Source organism: Anomalospiza imberbis, chromosome 6 (assembly GCF_031753505.1).
Source record: "Anomalospiza imberbis isolate Cuckoo-Finch-1a 21T00152 chromosome 6, ASM3175350v1, whole genome shotgun sequence".
NCBI lineage: Eukaryota > Metazoa > Chordata > Aves > Passeriformes > Viduidae > Anomalospiza > Anomalospiza imberbis.
In genome coordinates, this window is record NC_089686.1 from 42,228,321 (window position 1) to 42,249,655 (window position 21,335).

At 35.6% G+C, this 21,335-nt stretch overlaps 1 protein-coding gene across 7 annotated transcripts in view; it reads left to right on the forward strand.

Annotated features, from left to right (window-relative positions):
- The window catches only part of LRRC4C (leucine rich repeat containing 4C), a 486,647-nt gene that overhangs the window by 415,594 nt on the left and 49,718 nt on the right, over positions 1 to 21,335 (forward strand). For 4 of the 7 annotated variants that reach the window (XM_068193738.1, XM_068193735.1, XM_068193736.1 and 1 more), the window contains one exon: positions 17,861 to 17,993. The exons of the other annotated variants lie outside the window; for them this stretch is intronic. The gene's annotated coding sequence lies outside the window, so the exon portion shown is untranslated. The remainder of the gene's footprint in view (positions 1 to 17,860; positions 17,994 to 21,335) is intronic. 7 annotated transcript variants of the gene reach the window in all.

A 21,335-nucleotide genomic window follows, 5' to 3' on the forward strand; every position in this document is an offset into this window, starting at 1 on the left:
TAAAGGATCCAAGTGTTGCTGTAGTTATTTGGCTCCATATCTCCATTGGAGCAAGGCTAGATTTGAATCATAACAGTTTTGCCACTCATACTTTTTCTCAGAGGACTGGCTCCTGGTTTCTAAAACATGTTGAGAATAACCTGATCAAAAAAAATAAAACTCAAAAATCTGTCAAGTTGGGACTTATTGTAAAACAGCTTTTTTAGCTGTTCTCGGTGTTCTGTAAAGATAACAAAAAAACCTTTTCCTTTGATAAGATATGGAATGTTGAGAAAAATTCCTCCTTATATATACATAATAGACATACCATACCAATGTGTATTATGCTCCTTATAATTGCCCTAAAATGATCCTGGTTGGAGGTAATAATTTCTTATTTAACTGTACTTTAAAAATGATGGAGCCTTTCAGTCAAGTTAGGCTAAACCATTTGTTCTTCCAAGGTGATCGTTCACTTATCTCACAATGCCTATCCCAAGAGGCGGTAAGGGTTACCAAGGCAAGAAACCCACCAGGTTCTACTTGACTTCAATAGACTGCCCTTAACATTTCTTCCTGTTCATCAGAAATGAATACAAATATTGTGATTTGGTTAGGGTTGTTTGGGTTTTTTTTGTTTGGTTTGTGTTTTTGGTTTTTTGTTTGTTTTTTTTTTTTTTTTTGGTTTTTTTTTTTTTTTTGTTGGTTGGTTTGGTCTGGTTTTTTGGGGTGTTTTTGGGTGGGGGGGATTTCTACTTGAGATGACTTTTAATTTCAAAGTTTCCTTTTCCTGTATAATAAATAAGAGAACAAAAACTCTAAGATCTCCTTGGAATTCAAACTAGATTGGTGTTTAGTATGAACCAGCAATACTTCCATAGTATTCTTTGGGATTTTTTTTTCCAAACTTAACTCAGTACATATAGTTTTTCAGAGATACAAAGTTAGATTTTATTCCAAGTACTTTTTGTATGCTCTTCTGTCTATAGTTCCTGCATTCTGCAGGTTCCTATGATATACAAAGTATCAGTGGGCCACAGGTTATTTATGATTTACTTTGTTTTTACTTATTATTTACTTTAGTCTTTATTTTTACTTCATTATTTATTTACTTATTTATTACTTATTAGTTTACTTTTTAATGTCTTATTTAGTGAATTTTTCTATCACATCTTCTTTCCCACACAGTCCCAGAAATGCAGAACCCCTCTTATTCCATTCTTGTGTATCTTCAGTCCATTCTTCCAATTGCTCAATTCCACCAGCGTTTGTGACTAATTTAATAAAGGGTGTGAAGTGTATGAGTTTAAATCATACTTTCAGACTATCAGCAAAAAAATGTTATTTTTCCTGGAGTTGAAGTGAGAAGGATGATAAAAGCTGCTGAGAATTAAAAAAAAAAAAGGTAGTTTAAATTGTGCCTCACTTTTAATCATATGAGAAGAAACAAGTGGAGAACTATTCACTTCCTTTAAAAGAACCTGCTCTTACACACTAAATACCATCTAGTCTCTTAAACAATTCTACATATGAAGATTCTTCTATTGCACCTACCCCAACAAAAGGCAGTAGAAGATTTTTCATAATCCCTCAATTGCAGACTACAAGTCAAAGTCAAGTTAATAAAACCAAATAATTTTTTAAAAATTTATTTTATTGGGACCAAAAACTTTGGCATTTGATTGAGTGACGTGAAATTTCCATTTCTTAACATTGAGTGTAATAGTGAAAATATTGTGGATTGAGATACAAAAATCTTATATTTCAGACACTTGTTACAAGAGACTCAAAATAGATAATTTTTGTATTGAAAAAGTGATAAGCATTTCATGAGAGTCATAACTTCTTTAAAATAATTTAAATATTAGCAGCTCTTGACAGAAAATAAGCTACTAGGATACTAGCAACTATCTTTGTAGTTTTCCTCCTTTTTTCATTGACACTTAAAAATGTTTGAAAAAAATTATTGGAAAAAGATTGAATATTACTAAAAACATCATAGAAATTCATTACACATCCCCTTTAGCGGATATAGAGCAAACATGTACAGATAATCTTGTATTCAAATAGTTTCCCAGTAAAGCAAAAACTGCTTTGATTTTTTTTTTTTAACAAGGAGAGAGAAGCATTTATTTTCTTCTGTCATCAAGAACTTTTGAATGCTACTTTCTAGACTTGTATTAACATTAAATCTTTTCTCTAAAATGTTTGCAGGCTTCTAGGCTTTTTGCTCTCCTTGGAAGAGCCTTAGTCTATTCTTTGTGAATGAACTTTGTATACGGATGTATGCTTGTGGTAAACAGTCATGATACTTAACATTTTATCCAGCCCAAATCTTTCCTCACTCATTCATCTACTTTTTCATAAGGTCACTGACTTTCGTGATAGGTGACCTTATAAAAATCATGTGACTATAGAAAACTACATTTTAAGAGAGGACTGTTGAACACTGTGTCCAGATGTTGTTTAAAATAGGTTTTCAGATATAAAGAACCAAATGTGAAAACATTTGGATAAACATAGTGATTATACAGATTGTTCCTGTAAAGCCAGAGGAAAAAGAAGGGAAATGAGGTCACATCTATTTTGATAGTGCTTTCAAAAGGAAGAGGAAGGGAGAAAGAAAATGAAAGAAAGAGGTGTTGAAATGTAGTGGTACTCCAAAATGATTGACTAGAAGAAGTAATCTCAAAGACAAAAAGGCAAATATAGATGATTTAGCCTTCTGTGTCATCAGCACACAATTGTTTCATACTGTCTCATGCTTTGTCTACTCTATTTCCAAATATTCCTGCCTTACAGAATTATGTCTCTGTTGGATAGATTTCAGTCTCATGAAGTGTTTTGCTGCTATTCAGCTTATTACCTTCATTTCATGTTATTGTTGTTTTATTGGCATTTCATTCTTGCTTTATCATGCTAATTTTTTTTCCTCAAGATCTGTAACCTTCAGATATTCATAAAATTATGTTGGGTTTTTGGTTTGGTTTTTTTGTTTTTATTTTTTAATCTAGTCATGTTGGACTAATCTGTCCTTCTAAAATGAGCTTTTCTGGTTGCTCTTTCATCTCTCAATATCCTGCTTGTCGTTATTATTTTGGTTACAAGATTGCTTAGACTTAGGGTGGCTGGGCACCCATGATTGCATCAGACTTGTGTAAGGTATATGAAGGATGGACTAAGATAATGTAAAATATACTGCTAAAAAGTCTTTGTCATCCAATAATGCTTTGAATGCAAAATTCCTTCCAGTATTGGCCATATACATGACCAAGGCTGTGGTGACAGGCATTATCTCCTCCTCAGAGGCCATCATTCCTTGTCAATGGAAAAGAAGTGGGGCAAAGGACAAGTTTTTGGTTTCCCTCTGCCCTGAAGGCAAATTTGAGAGAAAATTTTTATTTTTGTCAATTAGCTTTGAAACATTCTTCTAGAGATTTTTTTACACTGAGACTGCCACTAATCCAGCATAAATGAGATTCAGTATATCTGTATTAACAATGCATAGTAGTTTAAAGTTTCAAAGTTATTCAAAGCTTCATACCTCCTATAATTTTTATTAATTTAAAAACAAAATAATGTGAATAATAGTGTAATAAAACCTAAAAAAATCTGTAGAATTCCATTTATGAAATGGTTTATTGATTTTCACTGATTACATTCATTCTACTTCTTAGAAGGTGGTTAAAATTACATAATCCTTTTTCAAAGGAGTGGAGTGCCATACATTATTTAATTTTTTGTGTTGGATGTGTTGGTATGCAAGTAACCAAGTTTAAATACCTGCAAAGTCTGAATTTACAGAACACTGATGATGCCTAACTTTGAATTCACTGGGACTTCAGTAACCCTGAAGTTCAGGCCATGAGGTTTCCATCACTGGGTACCCAAAATCAGAACTTTAGTGCCTTAGTTTATTTCTTTTCTTTTTCACAAAAAATCCCAAGCATCTAAAACAACAACGAAAAATCCCTTTGGTTATAATTCAGCCCTTTAGACCCCCTAGACTTTCAGTAGAGATCCAAGATAAGATTGGAGATGTTTCATTTATTATATCACATTTTAATATGATTTAATGCATTCAGATGAAGAGTATTTGTGATGAGGCTAATAGACCCAATCTGCAGTGGTTTTTTTTTTTTTCCTTGTAGCAGCATTTGTAATGTGATAGATACTTCCCAGAAATTAAGAAAATAATTCAGTCTCTGCTAAAAAGACACATAATGCATATATTATTGATTCACTAAATGGCAAAAGAAGATGGGGAAAGCATTAATGTTTTTGTATTTCGCAGGAAGAAATAAAGAAAAAAATAGGTGAAGTCACAAAATTAGCAGTGTATTAAACAAGTGACCCAAGAATGTGTTATGCATACATATTCAGAGTGTTGTGCTGCCATCCAGAGGGATCTTGAAAGGCTGGGGAAATGGGCTGACAGGAACCTCATGAAATTCAACACAGAGAGATGCAAAGTTCTGTACCTGAGGAGGAACAACCCCTTGCACTAGTGCAGGGCCAGAGGCAAATGCATCTGGAGAATGGGTTTTGTATCAGATGATTTACAGAGGTCCCTTTCAACCTCAGCCATTCTGTGATTCTATGGAATTCCAATACTCTACTCTGTGTAAGAACTATACTAATGAAATTACCGTTTCACTGTTTCCTTTACGGAACTCTCAGTGACTGCTATCATCAGGTCAGGCATTTTGTAGCAGCTGATGACCTTCTGGAGCAGCTGAAGCCAGTTATACTGAAGAATAGGTAATCTAAAACTCTTTATTTGTGTTAGAAATGGATATAATTAATTGATACTTATAAAGTATTTCTTTACTTCTTTCTAATATTCTGTGTCTCAGAATAAGTTGCTGTTTGTATTATAAGGTTTAGTTTATGTAGGTATATGGCATGTACAAAAAAAACTCATAAAAGAGTATTCTTTTACACCAAAAAGTATGCAATAGGTGTTGTTCTATGAAGCACCATCACCATATGAAATAGTAGGTGATAGGTTATATATGTATGTATTAAAAAACTCAAGGGTGATAATGATTCCATTAGTATTAAAGTTCATATTAATGCCTTTCCAGCAGACCAATTACCAGTAGATGAGAACAGCTGTCACAGATGCAATTGTACACATCACAAAATTTTGTGTGAAAGAGTTTCTTATTAGAGAAAAATTAAATGCTCTCTGGGTTTGGGTAGCAGATGATTTCTGTACTGGAAAAATCAGTTTTTTCAAGTGGAATCAGGAGGCTTGTCCCATCACTATATAATTTCTGTGGCTTTATTACATTTGCCTTTATCTTTCTTTATATCAAAGGAATAAGAAATCCAATACAATATTTTTACACAAATTTATTCTTAGTCTTTTATGTCCTTAAGATGATTACTGAGATGAGTTACTGGATTTTCTAGGCAGACTATTGCCTTTATTATTATCACATTATTGTCCAGCAAGGACAAGATATTTGTGAATTCTCAAAAGATACTTTTGGTCTGTGAGAGGGATTTTCTATTCCTGTTCTGCTATTTATCAAACTACCAGTTGTCCTCACAAATAGCTTAGTTCTTATTGACTACTTGGAAGTATTTGAGTGCCATTTGAGTTTTTGCTTCTTTTTTTTATTGAATGGCATGTTTCTTTATCATACAGACTTGGTTTTAGCTGATACATGGATCCCAGTGTATCCTAATGTGAGTCATTGGAAATGCTTGTGTTTAATTTCTGCATCAAACTTCCCGTGATTGGCTATTTCAAGTGGGAATACCACCGATGTCATTAATTTAATGAAACTTGTTTTCAATTTTGTATCATTCCAAACTCCATTGATTAGGTTGCCTGTTATACTAGTTGTTGATTATATGGTGTGTGTGCTGAAAATGTATCTGAATTGTATGTAAATGTAAAGTATTGGTATAGGTATTTGTATATAGATATTATATAGTATAAATATCAGAAAGATGTGATGAAATTCAGAGCTCTGATTTTTTATGATTCCCAGTTTATTGACCAGTCCACTGGAAGTTCTATAAGCCTGCCATTATTTTTAAATACAGAGATTTCCTTTTTAAATTAAATTGGTTTTGTGCTGTGATTGCAGTCACTAATGATTTGGTCTTGAGCTAAGTATGCTTTCCTCTGTCTGATTTTAGAGACCATTGAGGGCTGCTAGGATTCTGAGTAAACAGGTTTATTAAGAATTTAATTCTGTTGAGTGCTGAAAATCTTCTCTTCCTCCTGAATGCTGCAGAGGGTTGCTAGGCACCTCAAAGGGTTAGTGTCTATCACAGCTTGCTTAGCACATGGTACTACATATGTCATTTGCAATCTCTGAGTAGAACAAACTTCTACTGCTGTCACTGTAGATTATTCTCCATGCTTTTGGGGTTGTTTTGCTGTGCTTAGAATGTGAGAGTGTCCCTCATAAAATGGTAACATTCTGTGGATGGAGACTACTGGATCCAGCAAAAATAAATCACTGAAAACATGGGAACAGGAGAGATTTCAGATTTTTTGTATAAAAGCAATAATCATTCTTCTAAAAAATTCATAGAAAACCTCTCCAAAACATCAAACCAGCCAATGACAAAGGCAGAGTGACAGTAATAATAAATCTTAATTTTCTTACAGTTGTTTTTAGGCCTTGTTCTTTTAATATTGTTTGTTGTGACATGCGGGTTCCCACATACTCTGTAATGCCAGCAGTATACAGGATGTACACACCACAAAACAAGCAGATCCCCAAAGCCTCAGGGTATCGAACTGCCTTTTTGTTTCATGCATCCTCTTGCAGAGCAACTCATAGAATGACATGCTTTACTGCATGTCACCTTATTGCTTTATTATTAGCCTTTGTAAAGGTCAGATGGGCCTGACTCAAATTCAAGAGGAAACAATGCTGTACGAAGTTTTCCCTTCATTGAAGGACCTGCATATTTTTCTGAGATCTGCAACAGTATTTTTAATATCATGTCAAAAGCAGAGAACCATTTTCAATTCCCATTGTGGTAATCAATGAGATGTAAAATTGTAGCAGTTCCATGCTGCCTAGAGCCTCTCCTGACAAACCTCATTTGGTTTGTCAGAATGCATAAAGCACTCATAGGAGCGTAGCATTAGCTCTGTTTCTCTGTGATGCCAACAAGCACAGAAAGAAACCTGCTCTTAAGGAGACATTTTCATTTGCTTAAATAGCCCTGCCATGCCTGCAGTACAGCAAAATCTTCCTGTGCTATGCATATTTCTTAGGATGGGAATCAGAACCATTAGCTAGCTGTATGTGTGATTCAGAAAAGCAATAAACCCGTGGGCTAGCTCAAAAATTATTTAACTTCTGAAGAAGTAATTCACACATAGAAAGTCAGTCAAGGTAACAGTCCAGGTATGCTGTATATGCTGTACTTTATTGGCATATTTGTGATTACTCAGGAAGGTTTTGTTTGTCACTGTGATGCTGTCTGTGAGCATCTGGAACTTAGTAAGATACAATGTAGAATTTGCATCCTTCTTTTACACAGATGGGAGAACTCTTTCACCTGAAGTAAAATAAATTTTCTAGGTATTAGAAACTCTAAGCCATTGGAAGAAGTCAGCAGTCAAGAATCAACTGAATTATGAGTATATAAATTCATTCAATAGTTCCTTAGAAACTCTTTTACAATATCTATTTGGGAGGAAGAAATGCTCAGTGCTGGATGTTTTGGAAATATGCGGAGTATGGTCCCAGATTTTTTCCTGTGGGTGTCATTATGGATGGAGTGATTGGGTAGCTTGTGGCATTAGCAATGGGTGAGAAGCTCCTTGTGTATGCCTCTGATGCCGATAACTGCAGTCATCCCTTATCAATTCCTTGGAGGTGTTTATAAAGTGTTCTGTTCTCATTCCCTCTGCTACTGAAGCAAACATCAGTTTTGTATAATGACATTTCTCCTGACTACCTTAGCTGATAAGCAAAGAATTGAATGAATATTTGTAAATTAGGTATTCTTTCTGTGCACTGATTATTCTTTAAGCATAAAAATCAAGGGGATTGCAAGTTTCCATCTCATTCTAGAACTGCCTTTCAGAACTATATGCCAATTTTCTTTGCTTAATTTTGATTTTTCTAATGAATAAATATGAGTAAAAATGCAACAGCTAGCATTTCCAAGCTTTCACAAATTGTGTTAAACTTCTTGACAGGACCAACAACAACAAAAAAGTTTAGTAATACGTGTTTCAAGTATTCCATCTACTTTCTTAATTAACAAGTCAACAAAATATGAGTTTTCACCTCACGACTGTATTGCACAATTCGAATTGAAGAAAACACAGACTTTGGAGATAATAACATGTAACCCTTGACAAGAAAATAGATGGATATGTTGGAATCACTCTCTCTATGTGGCCGTGTCAGGAGCTTGGGTCCTGTACTCATCTGCGATGAGATTTTGGCCACAGGCTAGGGGAAATCAGGGAAAATATGGAGGATGATCTGTAAAGAGGAGGTCTGAAATTCTTTATGAGAGAATTTAATATTTCTCTAAACCACTAAACCCACCATCTTAGACAAAGATGTGTCGCAAATATGATGATCTCTGAACTCCAATTTATGAAGTCTGATAGCAGCATAATTTGCTGGGTTTGTGAGTTTTCATAGGGATTTTTAGTCGCTTGGGTACAGTATCTGCTTCTCGAGTTGAAAGACTGATTATACTGGATTCCAGCCAAAGACTAAATTTTATTTCTGAAGAGTATTTGAGGAAAGGGGAAAAATCATGGGAATTTGCTATCAAATTTCAAATTTATAGGTCTTTTCTTTTGGTATTATTTCTTTTTTTTTTTTTTTAGCAAAAATGAGATTTCATCTTTAATACATTGATACCTGTTGAAATTTTTACAGTGTAGATTGTCATTTGAAGTTGTGGTTTGAAATGTTTGCAAAGGTCCATAACGATTTGTTTCTGGATGTGTTATTTTACTTTTTTTCTTTCTTCTCCACTCAGGAGTTCAGTATAATTGTTGTGCATTTCCTTAATTACTGAATACAAGCATAAACCATGGTCCAGATTTTATTTTATACCACATGTCCAAAACTTGGTCCCCTAATCAATGTGTGCTGCTGCTTGACAAGTTAAGCAGCGGTGCAGCACAATTCCCTTTCCTGTGGAGAAATTGCCTCACAAGTTCCTGTACAGTCCAGCCCTGGACAACTCTAGTCACACAAGGTGTGATTTTTTTTTCCTTCCTTTTTTGCTTTCCCTTATCTTGGATAAAAATGGCCTTTCATACAAAACGTTATGAATGTTCAAGACAGAAATTCAAAAAGTAATAAAGTTTATAGCCTATAATAATTTAGATAAAACTTGTAACAGTCTTTTTTTTTGGAGGCTGAACATATGGTACTTCTCAGCGAGGTGTTCTCTTCATCTTTCTTGAAGTATGACTAGGCAACCAAGAATACATGCAGGGGTTTTGTCTACTGTAGACTTAATTGAGCTGAAATCTCTTGGACTCTGTTCAAAATGTTTCCATGTTTTGAGTGTGCTTTTTGTTTTCCATGATGTATTTCAATATGCTAATCAGTATATTGTATCTAATATCCATAGATTAAGGTCTTTGTAATACTCTGGTGAGCAATGTCAAAGGTAGATTACAAAGACTACAATTGATCTCCAGATCAGTTTTGGATTACTGATCTTGAAGGCACATTTTATATGGTCTTGTTACTATAGTCATAATCCCAAATAAAGGAATCAGAACCCAGTGCTATCTTCCCATGTCCAGATGGTCACCTTGTGTGCTCCCTCTTTTCCTTCTGTCCCCAGAAATTTTACATGGCTAGCAAGCATGATTCTGCTTCAGGGGCATGAAGTCTACCTTATCACTTATAGAACAACCTGAAAAGATGTTGCAGTGAGGTGGGAGTTTGTCTCTTCTCTCAGATAACAAGTGGCAGGAAGAGAGGAAATGGCCTCAAGTTGTTCCAGGGGAGGTTTAGACTGGATATTAGGAAAAACATTCTTCACAAAAGGGGTTGTCAAGCATTGGATCAGGCTGCCCAGGGAAATGGTTAAATCAACATCCCTGGAAGTGTTCAAAAGACATCTGGTTTTGGCAGCTGAGGCCACAGTTCTATGGTGAACATTGTGGTGGTGCTCATTGATGGTTAGGCTTACTGATCATAGAGGTCTTTTCCAACCTTAGTGCTATGAAATAAACTTCTTTTCTAGAAGAGCTTCAGTTCAAACTTGAATAGGAATTGAACTCAGTATCCCTTGTCCCTTTCAATTACTTTACTTACTAGATTACATTCAATAGAAGAAAGTTTGCACTGCTGGTCTTTTAAATAACCAATCTTCTTTTTTTCCTAGGGTGTGTGGGTACTCCAAACTTTTAATTATGTTAAACAAAATTTTATGGATTATTACACAAGCATTGCACTGTATCTAAAAAAGTAGACTGAATTTAAGCGTACAATTAAAAAAAAAAAAAGGTAAAAAGGATATTTCTGCAAATTTCACCATTCTTTATTTGCAATAAAAAGGTGGTATTAATGTATAGATAATGCAGGTACCTCTGTAATTCCCAGACCATAAAAATTAAAACTTGATATGATAAAATTCTGCTTGCAAATATTTCTAAAATGTTTAACCAGGTAACCTGCTTGCAAAGTCTAAGTCTGCTCTGAGACTTAATAAGCCCTACTGGATGCTAACTTTATTTGGTTCCAAATTTGCAATGTGAAAATGGGCACTGCATGTTTTGGAGGGAAAAATGTACAAGCTTAGTTCGTGTATCTTAATGAGGGTTCATAAACTGGGCACCACTGCCCGTGGTTGTTTGTGCCATTTTCTATCAGATTGTTTCATTATGCTCATGTGGATACTTCTTTTGCATGAATACGGTTTTGACAGTTTTGGAAAACTGGAGTACTGAGCTGGAACTGATAGTATTTTTCACATCTTGGTAATCAGTGTAACAGGAAGCAAATGTTCCTGGTAGAGATGTGGTGACTATTCCCATTTCACTCTTCAGAGGGAAGAGAACTTGTTTTAAATTGAACGTAATTTCCAAAACATCTTCTTTTTAAAGGAGAAAAAATGATTTTATGTCCTTTTCATATTTAAAGCCTCAATTTCTTTTCCTGAAATGTTCAAATATTTTTCAACCTTGTTTCTGGTTGTTAAAGTTGGATCATCCCATCTGAACCAGCAGCATTGTACTATATGACCAATGACACATAATCAATCTGTTAATTTATAGGTTTTATTTGCTTTTAGCCATATTTAATTTTGGAAAATTTTTAAAAATATAATTATTAGCAGAGAAATACATCACTAATTTATGAACAATTTGCAGATAAGAAAGCAACTGATATTTTTAACTGCTTTCCTTTGTGCTAGTAGACTACACTGTTGCAGTAGCACTCAAAATATTTTAATCTCTAATGGCTCTACACCAATTGTTGTTTTTTTTTTTTTCAGTTTTCAATAACAATTTGGAGATTTTTCCCTGTTCTTTTGCAGGTAACAGTGCATACCACCTGCCAGCAATGAAGACTGAGCTATTTCTACTCAGTATGTTGCAGGGAATAATGTTAGCTGTGCTTCAGTCCCTGCTTATCAGTCTCCACCTTACGTTCACCTCAAGAGTAACAATGTTACGTAATTTTGCACATATACTATAAAATAAATCATGTTCTTCATTAGTATAAGACAAATAATATTCTTCAAATCTTCTAAAATAAATTATTCAGCTACAAAGCAGGCACCTTTCAAAATCTTTCTTTTTGATAACTCAGGGAATAAGTTTTTTTCCCATGTGCAATACCAGCAAATGATGTCACTTTCTTTTACAAAACCTTGAGGGAACAAAGGGCAGAAAATAGATTAAATAAGGTGGTGGATCTTTTGCGTTATTAATAAAATTGAAATTTTCTGTATTTGGAAACTCTCTGATGTGGGAAATGGACTGTGACTAGGAAGTATCCACGTGAACTAGTGATTAGGAGCATCCTGTAATTCCTTTAATGTAACAGAATCATAAAATTGTTTGGATCACAGCAGATCTTAAGGGTAATTTAGTACCACACATTTGTCTTCCATGCTTTGTTTCTGAAGCTGATTTGCATAAATTCACTTCTAATTAGTGATTGAAAACTCTACAAAACGGTATAAAGTAGGTGAAAGGTTTGTAAAATTTTGATATAAGCACATATACGCCAGCAGAGGAATAGAAAATAGGAATAATTCACATAAATAATAACAACAGAAAATTTTAGTTTTCATTTTGAAAACAAAAACAAATGGGTTTAGCTGCTTTTCAAAAATAATGATTTGTGTCTTACTGTGATTAAAATAGGACTCTGGAACTCAAAATTGCTTTCTGAATTTTTCTGTGGCTCTAGATCTGTTAAGACTGTCACTTTCTTTTTTTGTAGAGATAAAGATCCTCACAGACTCTTTTGATGATATTACATTCTGGTATAGAAAAATTCCTTATAATAATTGCTAAGCTGGAGCTACATCAGATATGCTAGTAGGGAAGGTGAATATAAGTTTAAAATTTATCAGTTCAATAGAACTCAGTAGCATTCATCCTATTGCTTTGTCAACAACATGAGTTGTTTTTCCACCTAAGATGAAGATTTTCTCTCTCTGGCCCACTCCCTGTTTCATTTCAGCCATACTGAATTTAGCACTTGATGAAGTGGGCACTTTTTTTTTTTTTTTTTTTTTTTTTTTTTTTTTGCTGAATTTAAAATGCTAGAAAACACTATCAAATGCTCTTCAATCTCTTTTCTTTCTGTTTGTGAATATCTCACTGTGTTATACAAAAACAACAGTGATGAAAGCTAAAACAAATGCATATTTGTGTCTACAGCACAAAAATGTGTATTTATAGATGAACAAACCAGGTCAAATCTTTCACAGTAAAAATAAATTAAACAGCCTTTTGTCAGATGAGTATCTGGAGAACATTATTACGAGTCAATAGAACTGATCTTAAAATGGGGGAAATATTGTCAGGGAAAAATATTTTGAATGACATTTTGTGTTTATAAGCACACACAGACACTCACATTAAAAAGACACCAGTCTGGTTTTCACACTGTACTGCTGCTCTGAAATGAATCACTCACAGCTTTGTATTAGTTAGGCTGAGCAAGACAAATAGTCTAGAAGATTGGTTTAACACATATTAACTCGTTTATTGATTAGATGCACAAAAACATTTCCAATCAATAGTGTATGAGTGAATATCTTTGCTGCAGCAGATCAGAGAGAAAATTATTTTAGAATTTAGAAAGTATGCCTTATTTGAAGTGGTTTTGAACAGATAGCCATGCAGAATTACCTAATTCTCATCTGCTTAACTCAAATGCAGAAATATAAAAATATTAGCATACCAGGCATACAAATATTCTTTGGTTTTTTTCCATCTGGCATTCTTGAAAGAAGAAAAAGGAGAAGTGCAGTATATATAGAAAGTACAGGTTTTATGCAGGAGAATTATTCTTACCCAGGGTCTAACTAAGATAAAAGATCAGGAAAACACATAGTTATGACCTTGGCCATAAATAATCAGGGTTTTTGGAGGTTTGGCCAATTCTGAAGTCTAACAAAGGTTCTATTCTTTTAAGCATGTTAAATAAAATAGAGATCTGAAATAGCAGAATATGTCAAAACCTGAAGTGAATGAAAGCTAGAAAGAACACCTTTTCAAACCATCAAGGAAACACCAGTCACTTGTTTTATTGCACAGTGAGTCAGCACTCAGAGGTGAGATTTAGCTCTAAATTCTTCATATTTACTACTGGTATAGAATTTGTATACAGACACCTTTTTCTAAGGAACTTTCTAGTATTTTTTCTTTGTACCCTCAGGTGAAAGTCTTATGTGGGCATAGCACACTATGATTTTCTGTTTTATTGCTTTTACTTTTGTTATTTAACATGTAAGTACCCAGAGCTCACACACATTTCTACGAACAGCTTGCAAGTGATTCAGATTCATAAATAACAGAATCTAATGCTATTTCACACATCCTAGGGTATCCAAGACTTCAGGAGCAGGCAGATAAGGCCTTGAATGTACAAGAAACTTGTGCTCTTCTGGAATGGCAACTCAGGGCCAGACGTAGCAACAGAGTATAACAACCTCCTTTCTTTTGGCAGTTGAATGTTACCCTGTTAGTGATATTTATTAAAAATAGCAGGAACTGGGTAACTGTGTTTTCTCTTCTGCTTATTTATGTTCTTTACTGTCATCATGGTAGCATATGTTACTATGTTTAATCTTTCTTTAAGAAATCTTCCTTTTACTGCAGCTTTTTTCATCCCTTTACAATCTATAAAAATATGGTTGCTTTGAGAACAATTACTAAAGTCCGGTTATAACTTCAATGAGTTTTTCTTACTTATTGCCATAAGGAATTGTTAGAAAATATTTAAATATTTTAGATCAAATTTTAATCAGTTACTGGCCTAAGTCTGAAATAAAATCAGTGCATTTGAAATGAGGAGCTGAGTGTTGGAATAATGCTATTGATTGTTTTCAAAAGGTTTCTTGCAATTCTCCTTGGTGAGTTAGGTATTCAAGCAAAGATTATACTTTCATATTGACAATGACTTTCTTGTTCTCTTTTCCCCACTAAAGCTTCATTTCCTTTGTAATTACCTTTTTCCAAACCCTCCCTAGCATTTCATTTTTCTGTAGTCCCTATCCAGAAACCAAAGGCATTTTACATCTCTCTCTTTAGGAAGGAAGGATGGAAGGAAGGGAGGGAGGATTATCTCTCTTGTTGGTATACACTTCTTTTGGGAGCATGGCAGGTGAGCTTTTCCAGTGTAAAGGTAGTAGATTTAGTACCTAATTGTAGTCTCTGAAATTTTGGATGGGACTGCATGCAACTTACTTTTCCATATACATTGAGAAAGTTAATTTTCTCTGGTTGAATTTCCTTTTCTAGCTGCTTTGCCACGGTTCAATTTTATTCATTCTGTAGAAAATCCTATTATATATATTTTTTAATAAAAATGCATGAAGAAGTCTTTTTCTCTATTATCTATTTACATACAGTTGAACTTATTAGAAACAGACTTCTCAGAAAAATAAGTGAGAAAACAGACATAAATCTGTGGTTCTGTTACTCTTCAGTAGGTTTATTTTCAGAGTTTGACTTAACATTTCAAAACATATGTAATTGTGATCATTCTTTGTAAGGGGAGGAAACACCACATGCTCAAGTTTTGCTATAATAATCATGCTCTGTGAAAAATGAACATACGTATGGAAATTCATTTTCAATAAGCAACTACTTAGTTTTGGATTATATTTGGAATTTATTTGTATTACAATAACTCAGAGGAGTACAAATTGAGATATTTTCTGCTGACTACAAATTTACATTACTGTGTGGAATGACAGAGGGAAAGGAACTAAAAAAAATTGTTTATTGTTAGCCTATGAATAGAAAAAAGAAATCTTAGATCTCTGTTTCCTTCCAGTAACTTTCTTCCTCCTGTTTATTGAATAATTTTGCTCATTTTAGTTTCTATTGGTATTTTCATTGTTTATAAGTTGCTCTACAAAATGTCACTCTTTTAACCAGCAGGTTATTTTTGAATCATTCCTATCATTCATGTTGTTGCTCTTATTTTATTTCTTTGGACACCGATATACCATCCAACCAATATACCAATATTTTTATTGCCTGTTACAATATTGAGATTTTTTAAAAAAATATTAGTTCCCTAATATTGAATTGGGAGTAAATTTTTACTGATGTATAAGTATATGGAAACACCAAGATTTAAAAATGCTTCCATAATCCTACAAGCTTACAACTACCTAACCTTTATTTACATAGCTCTGTTGGTAAGAAATTGAGTGGAAATTAGAAGATCTGGTTTCAGATTTTTGTTCTGTCACAGACACCCCTTCATGTCTTTTAAGGACAAAACATAGCTAAAGGTCAACTTAATCAGAAAAAAATGAAATCAAGTGATTAAGGTATATTGAGATATCTTAAGACATATTGATTTGTTGTGTTTCAGGCTTCAGTTTGATCCAGAAGTAAATGCAAGCTCTTCCATCTGAGCTCAGGGTTGGAAGCAGTGAGACATAAACCCTTACATCTCCACTATGTGGCTCCAGACTATGAATACCTGGCATTTCTTTACCACATCATTTGAGAGAGCCTGTTAAGCTCTTCGGGGCATATATTTGACTATCCCTTCCTCCCTCTCTTTTTTTTTTTTTTTTTTTTTTTTTTTCCCTTCTTTTCAATTGGAGGAGATTGCTGTGTTGGCAAGGGCATAAAGTATTTGCAAAGTGCTGGTTGAATAGAATTTGCAAGAGAATAAGTATTTTCTTAATGTAGCAAAGAGATATTTTCTATGACATCCCCATTTGCACTTATAATGAAGGAAAAAACCAAAAAAAAGAGCAACAGAAAAACCCCTGAGGAAATAGTCTTTTCCATGCAAAGCTGATGGCTGGCTCAGGGAAAGACAGTCCATATCTTGCTTCAAACTACTTATTATAACAAGCAGTCCCATCCAAGCCTTCCAGATTGTCCTGCTTTGAGTCACAGGCACAGCAGATCAGCTATAATCTCCCTTTCCCTCTAGAGCTTGGTTGATGCTGGAACTGTTGGTGACCCAGAGCAGTAGCACAAACTGTCTGCATGTTAAATAAGAGCTGCAGGCTGCATGAGCACAGTAACCTTACATAAGCATCTAGGAATCCAGGGTGGAAAAAACTTAGCAATGAATCAAACCAACCGGGAGGGAAAGAAATACCAGTGCCTATTACATCAGTAGCTTCCTACAGAGACTAAGCTTTTGTCTAACAGAAACTGAAATTTGCTTAGTTCCCAAGCAAAATCAAGGAGGCAGGTACCTCTTTGAAGAACTGAGGACTGTGTCCTTCACTGAGACACTGAGATGACATGCTTGGAATTCACTGTTAGAAGGAAGGAACAAACAGCTCTTTGTTTCTGTTTCCTCCTTATAGACATTCTCATAAATAAATATATAAATGAAAACTCTCAAGAATTAGTATAGACTAAGAAAGCTCTGTGGAGGTTGCTAGGCAGCCAAGGCCAAAGGAATAGAAAGCCACCAGGTCTTTGAAAAGCAAAATCAGTGACTTATGAGTTATCTGAAGTCATGATTTACTCAATTGTCTTTTGTCATAAACAAAAAACATAGTTTTGAAGTTATGAAATCTTATGCATGGTTATTATTTATAATCTTTACTTATTCCTGATACAGAAATTTCATGCAGTATATAGAGGCTATAACTTTAAACTATTTATCAAATGAATTGATTTTTAAACTTTTTTCCAATTTTAATTTTTACTACGATGTGCACTCTAGACGAAGAAAGTTTCCAATGCTAGAAGGAATGCCTTGCCCTCAAGAGGTGTACACAGACAGGTTTCACTGTCACAAATGACAGGAAAAGGCCTAATTTCCACTACCTTGTCCTCTATGGTGTATGATGAAGCTACTCATTACAGAAATAAAGAAGTAACCACCCCCTTCCTATTACTGCCTAGTATGCAAAAATACAGACATTTCTAACAGGCAAGGCAAGGTTGTCATCTGCAAGATTAGGTGATCACATTATTGACTAATTGCTGCCTTTGAAATCTCTGCTTATACTTGTTCCTTAAAAGTCTTCTTGAAATAACTGTGCCTTGAGCAGTTCTGCCATATATTGAGGGGGCACGGTAATCTTACAACTCTCCTCCCTTCTCAGATTGTGTGTGACAGCTCTAGATCCTGGTATAGTCTACCTGAGTTATTCTCTCTCAATGTCATCAATTTATGTCTAGAGAAGATTTAATTGCTGCATCACAGTTTCTCAATCTGTGTTTCTTCCACAGGGTGGATGCTGTGGGGGGGTCCAGGCAGCTCTGTGGAACAGTCTCCAATGGGCTAGTAGGATGAGAAGGTCCAGGGGTAGTTTGGGAAACGAGGAGAAACATCACCTCCTGAGACGGTAAACCTACTGAAAAGGTAATTCATGTTAGGATATTGTCATGCAAGTCAGCTTTTCAGACTCCATGGATATGCTGGAATGCATGTCAGCAAACTGGTAGGGAAGGGGAGCACAAACCTTTGCTGTTATCTGACTCTTCGTACAGTGTACAACATCCTCTGAATATCTTTCCTGAGCTTCTAAAACTGTGCTGAGTTTCAATTCACATCCTTGTGTGAGAGAGAATTTGGATGCGGTATCTTACAGGGGTTTTCTTGTTTTTCTGTGGACCTGTCAGAGAATACAAATCACAAATTTACAGTAACTTCCCAAGAAATTCCTTCTAGAAATTAAAACCCTGAAAATACCAGTTTATAAGCCCTATAACAATTTAGCAGAGTAAAATGTTCTTTCACAGGGAGAGCTAATAGTTGAATTTTTAAAAGTACATAATCTTGTTTTATTGCATTCTTTCAATCTCACCTTAGCTACTGTGCTTGTGGAGACTCTCTTCCTACCCTGAATCCTTAACTATGGATGTTTTTGTTCCCAGCATTTCAGAAGTCTAAGAGAATGTGCAAAATAAAAATATGTCATCCCTCAGAATAACTGTAATGCTTCCTCATTCATGTTAAAAGGCAGAGTTGAGCCATGAAGCATCAAAACATTTTCTGCTGTCCCAAAAGCCCAGCTATATGGTGTATTTTTGAGCCCAGTTAAATTATGATATGTCCATGCTATACACACATTTCTTGGTTCTCAGCTAAAATTAAGTTTGCTGAACAAACCGATTTTGTTCACTCATCCTAAACCAATCATTTCCCATGGTATGTTTTGAAATATCTGACAGGCTGCCTTGCTTCTTCCCTTTATTAATGTGCCTTAATGTATGCAGACTGCAAGAAAAATAAAAATGTAAAATCACACTGGTAGAAAATAAAATGGGATTTTTGATGCAAAAGTTTCTGTAAGGATCTATTCCCACATCTCATGAGACACCGAAAAACCATAAAATATCATTTAATGGGAAAATATTTTTTCTTTGCTCAGTGTAGATGTTTTGGCTGGTTGAATACTAGGTTAGCCTTTCAAATGTGTCTGGGAATTACCTACCTTTTGTTGCTGGTGAGCTCCCTCCAGCTCCCTGACAATCATTCATTAAAACAGTTCAGAGAAACTACTACTACATTTCACAAAGTTGTCACAGAAGAAAGATTTGGTACAAGAAAGGGAGGCCTTGCCTCCTGCATTTATACATGTGGTGATAGTTTTCAGCTTATGATCTGCTTTTCAACAACCTAGCTTCTCCAGACCTAATATGGTTTTCTATTATCTGGTAGAAATGAGTTTATCTGGCTTTTTTTAGTGTGGACCCAGTAGTCTTTACAAAAATAATTGCACCAATTTCTCTTAGGTACTTTACTGTAAACAAAAGACAGTAATAGCTTGCTTATGGTTGGAACTGGCCTGAGATCCAGATGATTCAGTGTCAGTCCTTTACTGTGTTTCAGGCGTCTTGGTTGCATTTTTCTACCTGCAATGTGGGCAGATTTTCATGGAACTTCTGTAATGTTCCTTTGCTGATGCTTTAGCGACAGTCCTTTCTTGAAAGAGGAAAAAGGATCTTTGCCCAATAGTTAATAGGTGTCATTAAAAGAGCTTTAAGCTAGATTTGAAGGGAGAAAGGGATAAAACCAGGCCCACTAGAGAAAAGCCTGGGGGTAGCATGCCAATGTTTGTGGGATGGTGTGTTTGCAGGCCCATCAGTCTGCTGAGTAAACCTGAGCACATTTGAAATGCCTTTATACTAATATGTACAGCATGAGCAGTGCAGTGGGGTTGACCCTGATGCCTGGTACCAGATGCCCGGTAGCCACCAAAGCTGCTCTGTCAATCCCCTCCACATCTGGACAGGAGAGAGAAAATATAAAGAACATTTAATGGATTAAGGACTGGGAGAGAGATCACTCACCAAATACCCTCATGGGCAAAACAGACTCAGACTGGGGATATTAACTGAACTTATTACTAACAAAATCAGAGCAGCATAATAAGAGGCAAAATAAATATTAAAAACACACTCCCCCATCCCTCCCTCATTCCCAGCTCCACCTCCTTCCTCCAGCAGTGCATGGAGATAAGGAATAGGGGTATGAGCAGTTTATCCTGGGTTGTTTCTGCCACTGCTCAGGGAGAGGAATCCTTCACCTGCTCCAGTGTGGGATCCCTCCCAAGGGAAATGGTTCTCTATGAAGTTCTCCATTGTGAGTCCATCTCACAGGCAACAGTTCTCCACAAACTTCTGCAATTTGAGCCACAAGAGCAAGTGCAGGATTCTCCACTGGGGACAGGTCAGTGTGGTTGTACGTACAAATCAGAGAAAAAGTCTGGAGAGCAGCCCTGCAGAATGAGCTCTGGGGAGCTGGGTCAGTGGCAAATTGAATATGCAGTGCTCTGGTAGCCAAAAGAGCCAGCTGTGTCCTGGGGTACATCAGGCACAGCATCGTTGGTTGGTTGAGGGAGATTATTGTCCCACTCTACACTGCAGCCCCACCTTGAGTACTGAGTGCAGTTTTGGGGGCCTCTAAAGAAGCACATTGACCTATTGGACTCTGTCCACAGGCAACCAACATGGTGAAAGGTCCTAAAAGCAAGACTTATGAGGAGCATACAAAATCACTTGGTTTGCTCAGCTCGGAGAAGAGAATGCTGGGGTGACCCCATTGCAGTCTAGAACTTCCTTGCGGGGGTAGCAAAGGGGAAGGTGCTGATCTCCTCTCTCTAGTGACCAGCAACAAGAAACAAGGAAATGGAATAAAGCTGCACCAAGGGAACTTCAAATTGGAGGTTCCTCACCCAGTAGGTGGTTAGTCACTGGCACAGGCTTCCTCACAGAAACGGTCATGGCCCTAAGCCCAAGAGAGTTAAAGGAGCATCTGGATGATGCCACATGATTTAGTTGTAGGTAGTCCTGTGAGAAACAGGGAGTTGGACTTGACGATCCTTTCAACTTCAGATATTCTATGGTTCTATGAATCCAACCTCAATGCCATAGAGAATGATTTGGATTTCAGGCTTTACACTGGGAAAAGAAGTTACAACCCCTCAAGAAAAATAGGGAAAGAAATTGAAATTAAAGGGGATGACATTGTGATATCTTCATCTGCAACATATTACCTGAAGTTTGAACTTCTCCACTCTTAAGACTTCCTGAGAAATAGGAAGCCTAATGGATTGATGTTTCAGTCTCTGATTCCCTGCTTACATTGTGTTTCATGTGAACTATTCTTGAAATGCCATATTGTCTGAAGATAGGAGAAGATAAGAGCACTGTTTTAATATAACTTGAGATCTTGATGTTAAAAGGTAATTTATATTCT